The sequence below is a fragment of the Centruroides vittatus genome, unplaced genomic scaffold (genome assembly GCF_030686945.1).
Source record: "Centruroides vittatus isolate TY-2023 unplaced genomic scaffold, ASM3068694v2 scaffold_3293, whole genome shotgun sequence".
NCBI classification, from domain to species: Eukaryota; Metazoa; Arthropoda; class Arachnida; order Scorpiones; family Buthidae; genus Centruroides; species Centruroides vittatus.
Genome location: NW_027122702.1, coordinates 243,757 through 259,544, shown reverse-complemented (window position 1 = coordinate 259,544; position 15,788 = coordinate 243,757). Strand labels below are relative to the sequence as shown.

Genomic DNA, 15,788 nt, shown 5'->3' with positions numbered 1-15,788 from the left:
GTGTGAATGCTGACATTCACCAGAGAATCTCAATGGTCGCCAGATAGTCTTTCACAGTAACATACGAGGGCTATTTTTTAAATAAGGTCCGTTTTTTAATAAGAAGAAAAATACTGTAAATATCGTTAAAATATATTTTTTTCTATATTCTACATACTTTTATTTACTTTTCTACATAATTTCCATTTTGTTTAAACATTTGTCATACCGCTCAACAATTTTTTGAATTCCGACTTCAAAGAAATCTGCCGCCTGTCAAGAAGCCCAATCCACGACTGCAGTTTTCACTTCTTCTTCGTCGTTGAAATGTTGACCATCAAGGAATTCCTTTAAGTATCGAAACAAGTGAAAATCACTGGGTGCAAGGTCTGGACTGTGTGGATGATCGTATCGAGTCAAAACAATAAAGCACTGCCCAATCTTCTTGTTTTGTGATCGTCAGAAAGCAGTCTTGGAACGCACCGAGAAAACAATTTTCGATAATTCAGTTTCTCCAAAACAATGGTATACAAAACTGATCTTGAAATTTGTGGAAATTCAATTGATAACGTTGAAATCGTGAATCGTCGGTCCTCTCGAATTTTGTTATCCACATCACGAATCAAATCTTCAGAAATCAGAGAAGGTCGGCCAGGGCGTGGCTCATCATGCACATTAACTCACCCATCCTTGAACATTCTTACCCATTTTCGAACTTTACTGTCACTCATAGCATTATCACCGTAAACTTCACAAATCTGACGGTGAATTTCCGCTGCTGCCAAGTTTCTTGCATTCAAGAATCGAATAACAGATCGTATCTAACAGTCGGCGGGAGACTCAATTTTCTTAAACATTTTAAACTTCTACAGCTCAGCATACAGACAGACGATATGGCTGCAAATGGCGTCAAAACGCACGCCAAGCTTGCTCGGAGCAGAAGCATATGCATACTGCCGTGATTGCGCATTATTCTTACTTTTATTCACAAACGGACCTTATTTAAAAAATAGCCCTCGTATCTATATGCAATGTTTTACAATACATATGACAATAATAAAATTGTTTAAGCTTTGTTTATTTATCTATTCATCGCCTAATAAGTGGTCAGAAGATAGAATGTATGAATCAATTAAGATAGAAATATAATCATAATCATAATCAGTTTATTAACATAATAGGCAATCGCCAGTTACAAGGGGATACATAACGTATAATATGAGATGGAAAACAAACATTCAATTACAAAGGATCAAACATGTCTACAATTTATGAGAAAGCATATGGTATTTAAGATTTTGCATTCAAAAGTCTTCTAATGCCATTATAGAAATTAAGAATTTCGTTAGTGGTAGCCTGGTTAAACTTGTCATACATATAACTCACTAGACTTTGGTTGATATTTTGGTCTTCAGTGGTCTCTGAGTCTTGATCTTTATCGAAGTCACAACCATAAAATAAATGAATTTTTGATAATAGTTTTTTACAGTTTGGACAAGTAGAATGGGCATATTCTAAATATTTACCTTCTAATATAAGTCCTCTTTGATTAAGTCTCATCTGGATAAAAAATTTTTTAACTTGAAAAGTTAAGTTCGTAAAAATATAATTGTTAATAAACGGATAGTTAAAGAGGAAGTTATAATGATACTTGTTGCTTCTATTACAAACATCCTCAGTATCTTGAACTATAGAATATTCTATAACTCTATGCATTAATTGGTTGATATGTTGATTATTATTTCTAAGATAATCGAAAACTAATTCGATAGAAAATCCATATTCGTTAAGTATATGAGACAGTTGGGTAATCCAATTTCGATTTGTATTTATCTTCTGAGATCTATTGTATAATAATAATGCAAGCCTACTAGACAAGTCATCTGTATTAATTATCTTTTGTAACCATTTCATACAGGCTTTAAACAAGATCGTGTTTATTTTATATCTGTTGAATTCCAGGCAAAGAACACTCCCTGGCGTGTTGAACTCCAATTGATATAACATTAAGATAGAAATATATTAAATTATAAAAAAAATCTCAAAATTACAAGCATGCCAACTCATCATCCTCTCTATTCTACACATGAACAGTTATCTGTATACATAGTCATGTGTTTTAGATGTGTGTGTGTGTGTGTGTGTGTATGAATGAAGTTATTCCACTTTAATCATATAAAAATCAAAGTACTTACCAGAAATTCAAGTTTATTAAGAGCACATAGGAAAATTCTATTCAGTAAATGAAGTTACTGAAGGTTATCAATTAAATTGTACTTAATAATTTATAGGCTGTGTAAATAGCAAATCATCTTGTGACCGTCAGCCATATTGTATATATATATTTTATTGTATATAGTTGTAATCCTATCTTATTTTTGCAATTTCTTCCTTTTTCCTTTGTCTATTCTTTCTTAAACTTTCCATGACCGTTATCGCCGTGGGGCTGGATTAGCCGTTCTGAGAATCGGTAATAGCAGGTAGTGTGGCCTGGGGAAAAAGTGGCTAAGAGAGGGGTCACTTTTCGACTAGATACGAAGAGAGACGGACGAAAAGAGCGAGGCTCGATCATGATTTCTGAGAGAGGAAAGAAGTGCGATAGTCGAGTGAAGAACCGAAGTATAGAGACCGGCATATTGGAGAACCCCGATAATTCAGAGAAGAAAGGATAGTGAAGAAAGCCACTATCGTCGAACCCAGGTTCTACACAAAGTATCAATACGTATCCGCCGAAAAAGAGAAAACCCCGGGTGAATCATCCCTTCATTTCTTCTACCTTTCCGCTATCCTATCTTTCTTATTTTTCCTTAATATTAAGTTAGATTTAAGCTAGATTTAAGTTAATCACGCGTTTACGAGGGACTGATTGTTACGTGCTTAAAAATTAACACACCTCGAATTGTAAATCAGTTGGGATTCCTTAACAACAAGAACCTTATTTGTTCTAAGTGGAATAAAGGAACATTGTCTATTATTGTTGTCGTTGCAGTGTCCTTTTCTGTACGTTTCATTCGCAGGCCGTACTGCCCCACTTTTATAGAACACCACAATCTCAGCCAAGTATACCTTTACATGTAAGAACAGATTTATCAAACAATTCTACTATCATTGCTTTTTGAATAATTTCATGATTTCTGACTCAAAGATGGACCCGAAGACAAAAACAATCAATGTTTACAAATGACTAATTTTAATAATATAGGGAAAAAAATTCAAAAATGAGCAAATATTTTTTAGATATATTTCCTACAAGTAAACTTGCAAATAGATAGAATTTCTTATTATTATCAAAAGACTGTCACTAAAAGTTCATTTTACTAGTGAATGTAAGTAATGCTTTGATGGCAAGGAACATTTCATAATTATACATTTTTTTTATTTCTGAACTAATATTGTGATAGGAAACTAATCAGATAAAAATATGAATCTAAAGTCTTTAATATAAAAAAAACATATTTTTTCTTTTAAACTTTTTAATAATTCAATTTTATTTAAGAAATTTTACAATTTCTTAAATAAAAATTTTCTGAAAGTTGCATGATAATGACATTGCAAAAGTTAGTTAGAAATATTAAATTTAAGTATGTGATATAAAATTAAAACTACATAAAAAAAACTCTGATTTATATATTTAGCATGGAAGTCATACCAAGTATAGCAATAATTTGATAACAACAACATGTGTAATCATTGAAAATTCCTATTTCCTTTTTGTCAAATAATAAAAAATAGCTTATATCTTGTAAGGGTTCTCCGTCTTATTTAGTTTATTTAAAAAATGTATTACAAATTATACCGAAAGATATTTAAATTAAAAAAACAATACAAATAATTATCAAGTAATTGTTTGTAAAAACAATTACTTGATAATTATTTGTATATATATTTTAATAATAGAAGAATAAAAATTTGTAAATTAGTTTAATTGTTGCTTAGCCATAATCATAGAAAACCACTAATATTATGATGGGATATAAATTATAATGAACTATTCTTTCCATTTAATCAAGTGGAAAACTAACTGTACAAAAAAATTTGATTAACAGATTAATAAACATAGTAATTGTTATAATTATTAATAAATAAACTAATTGACTGCAATAATTTTATCTTACTTTATCAAATATTAAATTAGTATATTTGTTAATAAATATAAATTTATTTCTTTATATATATTTGCAATAATTATATTTACTAATCAAGTGATTTTATAATTTAAACAATAAAATATTATAAAATGTTTATCTGCTTTTAAAATGTTCAAAAAATAATAAATTAGGATATTCTTCTATTCATAGACCTGTTTTTCATACAAAACAATTCAAAAAAAGAAAGAAATTTAATATATACTTTAACCCAATTAAAAATAAGTACAGTATTAACTTTCTCTGAATTTAAAAAATATATTTTTATTCCTTTAAAATTGAATAGAATAATCTAAAGGAGATTTACAAAACACCCAATAAATTTTTCAAAACAAATAATATTTATATAAACATTTAATTCGTCGAAAAATGTTAATATAGTACGTTAAAGTAATATTTTTTACGTAAATTAATGGAAAATGTTTAAAATGCATATTCATTGTAAGCTTCCTTAGATGAATGACAAAGAATTTTATTTGATTTATTATTTTGAAACACTTTTACTAACATTTTCTTCTCATTAATAAAATTTCATTATAAAAAATCAAAATATTCTAATAATTATTTTTATAATTACAAATTATTAATAAACTTTACAATAAACTTAAATTAAATAAACATTAATTTATATATATAAATAAAAAATATTTGTCCCAACATTATTCTCTTTCATCTTTTACATAATGAAGGTTTATGTAAATAATACATTTTTAAGTTCAAACATTATATATGCAGTATAAATTGCAATGTAATTGCATATCACATATCACACATACAAATTTTAGTGAATGAGTTTTAAGTAATCCATAAATTTTCCACATAAATTATCAATTTCTTCTAAGAAAGTTTTGAGTAAAATAAATATATTTATTATTATTATTATTATTATAACTTCAATAGCTAAATTATATGAATCACATTGTCTGCTATGTGTGAAGACTTCCTATTCATGAAATATCATAAAAATCAATACAAAATTAATGCAAATGTTATAAGTACACTATAATTCTTCAATGTTTCATGCATTCAATACATTTCAGTGATGTACCAAATGACAAAAATTATTTTCATTTTTATCATTAAAAATGAATATAATTTAATGTAATTCGACATGTTACAGAAAGGCTCGAGAGCAAATATCTGTTTTGTCTGGATCGTGTTTTTTCTCATTGTATAGATATTAAGATTTATATTATTATTTACTTATTAAAAAATTACTACGAGAAACAAGAACGAGTCTATAATTTATAATTACACGCTAAATGAGACATAACATTTAAACTACTTGTATTATTATTAGAGTATATACTAAATGAGGCTGAACATAACACAACAGAGTAAACAATAATAAATCAATTTCATTAAGTATAAATAACATTTACACATTTTAAAACGTGGTATTCAAATATACAACTACAATAAGTAATAAATGAATAATTACATGCTTAAACAGGTTACTTTATTTATCTGTATGCTGTAAGTGCTGAAAATATCAGCTTACATTCTTTCCAACTATAAACTTTAAACTGACATAAAGTCATTTTGATGGTTATATATATTTAAAACTGTATTCTGAAGTATTTTGAAGGATATTTTCTAATTTACAACAGGATCAAGACTTTTAAACAAGTTTTAATCCTGAAAAATCATATAAAATCAAACATCAAAAGATTTAAATTAATAAATACATATTAAGAATGGAGGTTGCCTATGATAAAATATATACGTAAAGTATGTTAAATTTTGTATACTAACCAATTATCCCACTGGCAGGATTTTAACTGAGTGAGTGTCATCTGAGAAAATAGCAAAGATATTCTACACCTTTCCCATTTCAAGTAATTTAGCAGAATCAAAGCTTTCACCAATTACAGCATATAAATTGGCTTATGTAAAACGACTTACGACCTTAATTTCAATTAATAAACGAAACACAAACGTCAGTAAACATACGACACACTTTTAACATGGGGAAAAAAACTAAAGTTCTCTTCTACACGTGACCTCCACTTAGCGGGAGATGACGTCAAACAGGAAGTATTATCACTTCCTTTAAGTAAAAATATTGTCTATGCGATTTTTAAATTAATTTCTTAAGTAAATCTCGAATTTATTAAGCTAATAAAAATGATAATTTGATCATTTATATATATAAAAAAATATATTTCATCGCAGTAAGAATAATAATGTATGTATTAATAATGAAATTGTATCTTCTAGCGATTCGTCTTCGCGACACCGCATCGCGTAGAGCTACAGTGAATAGGGAATGATTTGTTAAATGTAGATTTATATGTTTATATTTTATCGAATTTAAGTATTTTTAACGGATGTGCAAGAAACACTCGTACATTACTATTATTTACTGCATAAAATAAGTATTTCGCTTCGCGTCGCGTCGCAAAGACGTAGCAGTTCGCGCGTCGCGTTTACTTAAAAATACGAATAATAATCATCTTGTAACATTGAAATGCGTTGTAAGTGAATTTTTTAATAAATTTTGAGCCGAGAGGGACATATATATTATATAATATACGGAAAATACGCGATAAAAATTAAGTACAGTACAGTACAACGTTACACAACGCGACGCGACATCGCAACAATGTGTGACAATGACAATGAAATTTAAATGAATTTATATTGCAATACGAATGTGTAATTATTTTACTACCATTCGTTCCATTATTTATTACTTTATCGTGTGCATAAATGATTAGAAATATAGAATTTGTGCATTATAATAGGCCTAATTATACTCGCAAACAATAGAAAATTCTATGTAGGCCTATTTAACTGACCCTTTAACACTTCATATAACTGTTTACTCATCTATGAAAAAGTCTTCTAAATTTTTTCATAGATGAGTAAACAGCATATATAGAACTCACATAGATTTAATCATGGGACAAGGAAAAGGTCATTGACCATGTATTAAAAGAGAAAGAAGACGATAGTTTACAACCTTATATTCTATAACAGCAGGTTTATAAATTATAATAAAAAGTAACTGTAATCAGCTGTGTTTCATAAAAAATAAAAGAAGATTTAAGTAACATTATATGTCACAGGAATATTTTAATTATGTCATATCAGATAAGAGAATTTTTGTAATCATGTTATAAAACCATTTTAAAAATTTATGTACTTTCACAACAGAAAAAAAAAATTTAATTATAATTCGTCTCGAAATAAAATATTTTCCTCAATTCTCATTAATTGAATAACAAAAATTTATATTATAGTTTCGTAGAATTATCATCGTTTATATATTTTCTATGCGTTGTGAAATTATCTTGCGAATATTCCTAGAACATTTGACTTATTAATAGACGGAAGTTTCGTTCATTTTAATATCTTAACACGTGATTTTATTTAATTATATTAAAATTTAATTTATTTTACGATATTTTATAATTGCCTGTAATAAAATTTGGTATCAAAGTTACTTAAATTAATCTTTCTTGCGCTCTCAGTGGGCGAGTGAATAAAACCACCGAAAATAATTTAATAATTGAAAGCCACGTGAAGTTCTCCGCATTTCTTCACGTGTCTAACACCTGAATAGGGACCAATTGTCTGTAGAGAAAGTCCTTCCGGAAGACATCCTCTCTTGGCAGATCGCTCATATGTTGCGTTGCTGTATCCATCGACCCATACTAAACCAATCTTTCGTGTCGTGTATTAACTATGTAAATAGTTTTGGAGCCATTTTTTAACCCACACATTTGTATGCCACTAATATCGCTAAAAAGTCCACGTAGACAATGCCTGGATTCCTCTCCCCTCGTATATAATGATGTACTTTTCGTGACTCCTCTTCCCCTTAAACTGTACACGTAATTAATGGACGGCCCCTTTGTTACAAAGGAAAGTGTCCTTTGTTTTGGAATAATTGAAACAATTTTTCCTGGTAATATAATATACTGTTTACTACATTTTTACGTAATTCACAAGTGATGTAGTGTTTTTTTTTTTTTTTTTTTTTAATATTCTTGTATTGATTAATGAATGTAATAAGTACATCTACAGTATTCTCAGTACAATATCATTGATATGTTTGACGTAGTTTTGTAGTTTCATAATTCAAAACTATAATATTATACATCTTTCCTCCTGATTTACGAATATAATATGATATTAAAACATTAACTAAGAAGCAAAATTTCTTAATCGATACTAAAACTACCATTGATTTAAATGGAAAAATTATAATGCGCTCCCGAAAATGTTTTTTTTTTTTTTTAATTAAATCATTTCTAATAAAATATACTGTTAAATGTTTTATTATTTATAAAATAAAAAATGTATTTTTATTATGAAATGTTTACTTGATGGCCGAACGGCTGGTTAAGTTGGCAACTTAGGTATTTGGATTGGGAATCCAATCCCGACGGGTCGAAACAACTCCAGGATATTTCTGGGGGTGATCCGTCCGGATATGTTGGGCCCATTTCCCACCACTGGGGTTTGCTTACAATAGCTTCTCGTAGTAGCAGGCGAAGTGTTTATCTGGCAATCCTTACTAAAGTACTGTATTAGTGCGTATGACGCGATATTAGAGGTATTTGTAGTATTCGAATTTTTTCTAATCAATGAGATATTCAAATACTTTCTAGTGTTCGAGTATTCTCGGACAGTATTCGCCCATCTCTAGAACTTAACTGTGCCATTTACATATTTTTGAATTTCTTCTAAATCGATATTGAATCCACTGGATATTGTCGGAAGAAATCGCCAATTTTTTGAAGGTCAACAAAATCTAAAAAATTTCTCATTCAGATATTTTTCAAAATTGAGTAAACGTATTTTCAAAATATGTTCTCTCGCAGTAAGTCGAAATTTTGCGCGTAAAGGGTGAATTTACCATGTTTCTTTAATATCTAAAACAATTCTTTACGGGTCACAACCGGAAAAAATTCATAATTCAGAATTGTAAGTAAACGGGAATGATTTATTAATTAAATTATAGAAGAATGTATCTATTATGTATAGTAAAAAACCAGATACGATACTTTTTACCATTTATAAAAAAACACGTTAAGTTCAAATAAAGAAAATCTGAATAAACATTTTAATTTATATATATATATTTATTATATGCAGTATGTAAAATGCATATATTGTAAATAAAGACGCTTACACAACTTTTAACATACCTTTAGGATTCATAAACTTTTTTTAAAACTGTCGAGTTCGGCAACAATAAATTAAACAGTGGTATGCAATGATCGTTGCGTGAAAACTGAAACGATGTATGGCTTATTCCTATTACGTCACGATTTTTCACATAATAATATGAATTTTCCTAGACGGCATCCGACTTATTATTAGTGGTAATGGCGATGATCTATGTCGTTTCCTAATCTGAAAATTTCCGATTTTAAAAATGTTCAGCTGTTTTCTAAAAATCTCATCTGTGCGAAGTGTTCAATCTATTGATGTGATGGCAAATTTTTAACAACCGGCTCGCTTCAGGGGCGCAGGGAGAATGTGAGGAAGGATAAACGGGTGTAGAATTTCCATAAATCCTTTTTTAATTAAAGTATTTTTTTCTTGCACTTAACTGTATGTTAAAAATGTTTTGGAATCTTTTTTAAAACAAATTTTTAAATAAAATAAAGTGTTGAACTTGTTTTTTGTTATAACATATTTTCATGTACAAATACTTATGTTTCAGAAACAAGCCGGCTCACCGGTGGCCAAGAGGATCCACGAACACTGGGAGTTCGGCGCCTTTTTCTTCTTCTTCTTTGTTTACGGTTTCATATGGAGATTATAGCCTTTGCCGCTTTTTCTCCGATAATCGTCGCCTGTAGTTAAGAGACCTGCGAGATTAGTGTTCGGCGCTTCTCCAGGACGGGCTGGCCACGTAGAGTTTTTCGGATTTTCTTCACGTCTGTAACGCCTGAATAGGGATCAGTTACACTTAAAGAGACCTCCCGGAAGGCATCCCTCTAGGCAGATCGCCCAAGTGTTACGTTGCCATAATTTAAAAAAACCTAGTTTAATAAAAAATTTATAAGTTCCAAACAGTAATTCGGTTCGCACAAAGTCTTTTCCGATTTTTGACGTATTCTAGTGTCTGTGGCCAATCTATGGTTTATATTTAGCCACAGTTTACAAAGTTTACAACAACAACGCTGCCCTGGCATTTTTTAATTTACTACTACTCCCATGTACAGAAAGTATAGTGTCCCAATCTCTTAATTCTTTTTCTAGTAGATTGATTGTCATAAATTCAGATAGGCCTACATGTTCAACAGTTAAAGCGTTTCTTGTTTTGTACACACATTCATTAAACTCTTTCAGCTTCTGCGCTACTGATTGCTATGACGTTAACTGTTTCTCTAGCTTTATTTATTTCAGGAACTGATACAATTTCCCCTCTAATTATTGTTATCTACAAAATCTCTGAATATTTATATTTATTTTTGAATTTCAAAACTTCATTTAATTCATGTAATTTTCTTTCACCTCCCATCTACAGGGGTTAATTCTTCATAATGCCAAGTGAATTAATCTTTCTTAAATTAACTCTAATAAATTTAAATATAAATAAAAATCTCAAGATCAATATATGTTAAAAATGTAGGAAAATATATTGATTTAACTTTAACAAACATTTTATAAAATATTTTATAAAATGATTTAAGCTTTAATAATAATTAATTTAAACTAATTAAAATTTAACTATTGCATATTTAGTATCACAGATTCATTAATTTAGTAAATTAATTTACACAGTAATTTATTTATTCATTCTGAATTATTCTTCCTAAACAAAATGGAATTTCGATGGCTAGAAGATTAAAAAAAAAACTTTGTCATTCAGTAAAAAGTAGTTTATATATTAGTCAATACATTTCCTAAGATAAGTTATCAGAAGAACATCTTCAATTCTAAGAATTGAGGAAGTAGATGTTATCTTTCATGACTTGTATGATGCAAATCGATTTTTAGTTTTAAAAAAAAAATGTACGAATTTATTTCGCTATGAAAGAGGAATGAATAATATTTCAAATATTTGAAGTAAATCATATGTTTGAATAAATATTTATTAAAATGTATAAAGTAATCACTGCTGTTCTACTACTACTACTACTAATGGATCAGCTCTGTCACAACCAACGAATTTGCATGGATCAGACAATCGAAAATTGGTGACTTGTAATGGACATACAAAAGACTTTCAACAGCAAAAATATAAATATATCGGTAATCAGTCTCTATTAATCGTGTTGAAACAATAAATGTAATCGGAAAAATGGGTGAAAATGTGTTTACAGAGGGTCACCATGGGATCCTCTGTAAACACATTTAGGATCCTTGGGATCCTTGGAAGTCCGAGGATCCGATAAAAACGAGAGGGGAAACGACTGTCCACTATCAAGAGATTGCGAGTAGCATCTTTAAGAAATATGAATCAAATGGACAGACAAGTGAGTTGGGTTCGGGCACCAAACGGAAGAATCGTCTCGTTTTTGCTGCTCCCTATGAACCAACCCAGTGTTATGTTCAAGTGACCAAACAAGATTAGTTGTCCTCACTGATTGCAGTCAATTCCTTTCATCATCCGCCAAATCATCTCTTAATATTCATCTCTAGAGGAGACGACTTTCTAGTATTATCAACTTGATACAGTAGCTGAAAATGGAGGCAATGCAATGCCACACAATTAGTAACATTAGAAATTCCAAAAGCAATTTTCCACATTACCATCAATAGATGTGCTAAGCGCAGTTACTTAAATTTCACGAAGTGCTGCAATTACACTGTTTTTGATAATGTTTCACACATTTCTATAGTCTATGAAATTTTCTGGTTATATTTGTTTGGACTTCCTTGCTGTCTTAAGACCTAAAACTGACACTATCCAGGATTCTTATTTTTACTTTCTAGCATAAGGTCTTCTTGACAAATTATTATTAATTAATAAAGCTTCAGACATCTCTTCATTTTTATTTGTGACAATATTGTGTTTCTTTTCTTTAGTCATTAATGGATACTTCTGTATAGTCTGCCTAGGATGTGACGACAACTCGATTTACCTACCTGCCACCTCATTATGGTATAGCCTAACCTACGACATGCTTGAAAAAAGGCCCTCGCAGTAAGCACCCCGAAAAATTCCTGAGGTTTCTCGGATTCGATCCCGGATTCCCAGAGCAGGCGTGCCGTCATTGGAAGCGATGGAAGCGCTGCTTCCACCTTCCAATGACCTTCTCTTGTATTTTATAAAATATAAATTTTCATATTTTAACGTACTTTGAATTAATTAAAATTAATATTTTATTATAACTGCATTATGTATCTTTTACAAATTTCTATACTACATGTGAAAAAAAACGATAAGATTGCTATTGTATATTCGAATAATTCGGTGGCAGAAGGAATGTCGAAACCGGGTCAGTTTCCAATCAGCCAGATTATATAGTCATTGGCACATGCGGTTTACAGAGCACCAACCTCACCCGGTTTAGCTGGTAGAAGCAACACACGCATAAAGCATCTAATTTTATATCCTGGACCGGTTCTCAGCTGTTAGCCGCCTGCCTGTCAACTTCCAAGCAGCCAGATTATAGGCATTGACGCATGCGCTGTACAGAGCCCAACGTCACCCGGTTTAGCTGGCGGATGCTTCACACATAAAGCTTCTAATTTTATATCCCGGACTGGTTGTGGGCTGTTAGCCGCCTGCCTGCAAGATATTCGGCCGTCCTCGCCCGATTATGTAAATCATGAGTAGACTAGATCAACGGCGGGCAACCCCCGGCCCGCGGGCCAGCTACGGCTCGCGAAAAGTTTCTATCCGGGCCGCGAGATCTTTAATAGATTATTAAATTGGAAAAATAACTAATTAATAGTTATTTTTCCAATTCTTTGTAATTTTCGAAAACAATAAGAGAAATAAATGTAGTAATTAACTTTTTATTTATTTATTTCATATTTGCAGACTAAAAAAATTACAAGTCATAAGAAGGCGTCAAATTTACTACTACGGCCCGCGGAAAAAACGTAAAATTTATTCTGGCCCATGTTATAAAAAAGGTTGCCAACCCTATACTAGATTTATAACTTAACCCAACCGATAGGAATTTACTGGCATGTTTTTATGATAGTTCTGTATAGTTGACAGGAGTTTAAAAAAAAATCCATTAAAATATTTGATATATTTATTCCGCTCTCCCATCTTATATTACTTACGGATTTCAATGTTAAACCGGTGATATTACGATTTAGTATGTCCTATCTGTAAGGGAATGCAGAAAAAACGTGTACAATTCTAGTACAGTGATAAAAAATTAACTGTTACTTTGGCTAGCATCATTTACAACCAAATTTAATGAAAGAGACGTACAATGGTACAAAAAAAGCTCTAGAATTTATTTTCCTTAAATTTACATTTATGTATCGGTTGTCATAAAAATTTCTTTCCACTTCTTTCCCAAGACTACAAATATTCGAGTACAAAGTAACCGGTTTCGACTTATTTCTACTTAAGTAGTAGTTAAATAATTAAGCGATTAGGGTATTAGAAACATAAATAAAACCCTGATGAAAGAGCCGAAATTTTAATTAAACAGAAGCTTAACTGAACCAATCTCTTGCCGAGTACAGTGGGGTCTGATCTCTTCATAATATTAGATGTAATAAAGACAGAAATTTCTCCAGTTCAATGAGAGTGACCGAAAAGTTGTAAATTTTGGAAATTTCCGTGAACACTCGGTCCTAAAACGAATTAGTTAGAAAACGAACGACAGACAATCTGTTAAGTTTAACATATTTAGATTTTTACAGCTATGGTGAGAAACGTTTAAAATCTACAACAACCCTGTCGCGTCCTTTGATATATACTAGTGATGCGACAAAAGAGGCATTTGACATTGACCTGTATCGGCACTCTCGGGATTTGGCACGCACACACCTACCTGGACCGTCTCTGATTCCATTCATTAGCCACTCGTAGGGAGCTATTTCACTAATTGTAAGTGGATTGTTTTAAGATTTAAAAAGTAAAGAATATTTTGTTATTTTTATGTACGTTTCTTCACAAAGTTATATTTAATTATAAGTTTCTTTAAAAGTATATTCGTACAATTGAAGAATTTTTTGTACTAGGCATGTATATTGGTCACACATTTTGTTTTACCAAGTAAGTTTTTCTGATAATTTTAATTTTAGCCCTTATATCGTGGCTAGTGATTCAAAAATTTATTTTAAAAAAGTTTTGGCTCGAGACCATATAATGAAAAAGAAAACATTATTAAAAGAGAAAGACCAATGCCTAAATTAAATATAAATATGTCAACAAAAAAATTCGACATTTTGACGATAAAATTTATGACGATTCTTTCGTAAAATTGAAGCAATTTGGAAATCAAAGCGGAATAGAATTTAACATTGGTAGACAATATAAAATAAATATTGAAAATTATAACAAGATAATTACGATTAATAGATATATCTAAATTAATAGATGTTATATGTTTTTTCTCAAAGCAAGAATTGGCATTTAGAGGGCGTAGGGAATTTATTGAATCTAATAATGGAGGTAATTATATTGAACTTTCTTATTTATTAAGTACGTCAGATAATCTATTGAAAATACATTTAAAGAAGTATACGGTTTTTACTGGCTTATCGAACAAACGAATACGAACGGGCCCTGACGCGCAATTAATTGATTGCCCCTGTAAGTCGGCTTCTTACAGAAACACAGCTTCCCTATCATCAAATGTCACGGCACACCACTGATTCATACAGAAATTACCCCCGAATTATTTTGCATTTCTCGACGTTTCAAGGAGTCCTAAGTCCTTGCCATCCCGCTGCACCTTGATCGCTGCTCGGCCATCCGGCTGATCGTCTAAAACTAGTCGACATAAAATCAATTGTTGGTAAATAGCTATTTTGAAAGAAAATCAATTCTTTTATTATTATTGCCAGTTGTCCGCGACTGCTTATTCGTCGAATGTATGTTACATTCGCTTATTTCGCAGCTAACCTCTTTTGAGGTCGTTCCACTATCCGCAACCCGTGGACGCGCTCGGTGGCACCTGGCAGTGCCCAGAATGACCGAGAGGCGTGTGCTTATTTAATGGCGGCACGTACTCGCCATATTGTGGTACCGTCTTAGGATTTTTGTGGCATTTTCTAGAAATAGCGTCGCCACTTCGCTATTTCACCACATCCTGATAGTATCACAATCACCTGAAAAAAGTTCTTATCTCAAAATTAATACCTACGTACTGTATAACTCCAAAATCCTTGCGTGTTTATTTTAAAAGTGCAGCATGATCTCGCCCAAAGTCCTAGAATATAAGGTCGTCTCATATGGAAGGAACGATTTTCATTGGTTGCTAATTTAATGTCATTTCAATGCCAAAACAAAACATTTTGCTATTTTCTACCGGTAAAAATATTGCCAGTTCGTTGCTTTAATTGCACACTAATCCCGAATATTGATATTCTGTACATCGTTTGAATTTATACATTTAAAGTTGAAAGTTGAAACCATGGAGAAAAGATATGTGTATAGTCTATTTATTTTTTTAAAACACGAGTGCATTTAATACAGGAATTGTTATATTAAATAGTAAATACTAGAGCGCATCGTACCTTCACAACTACTGTAAACTTAAACTTATACAGTATATATTT

At 30.8% G+C, this 15,788-nt stretch overlaps 1 protein-coding gene across 2 annotated transcripts in view; it reads right to left on the bottom strand.

The window, feature by feature from the left end:
• The window catches only part of Pld (Phospholipase D), a 49,824-nt gene extending 43,658 nt beyond the window's left edge, over positions 1-6,166 (bottom strand). The window contains exon 1 of one of the 2 annotated variants that reach the window (XM_067286191.1): positions 5,880-6,166. The gene's annotated coding sequence lies outside the window, so the exon portion shown is untranslated. The remainder of the gene's footprint in view (positions 1-5,879) is intronic. The other variant, XM_067286192.1, reaches the window with a different exon arrangement.
• Between the last annotated feature and the right edge of the window lie 9,622 nt (positions 6,167-15,788).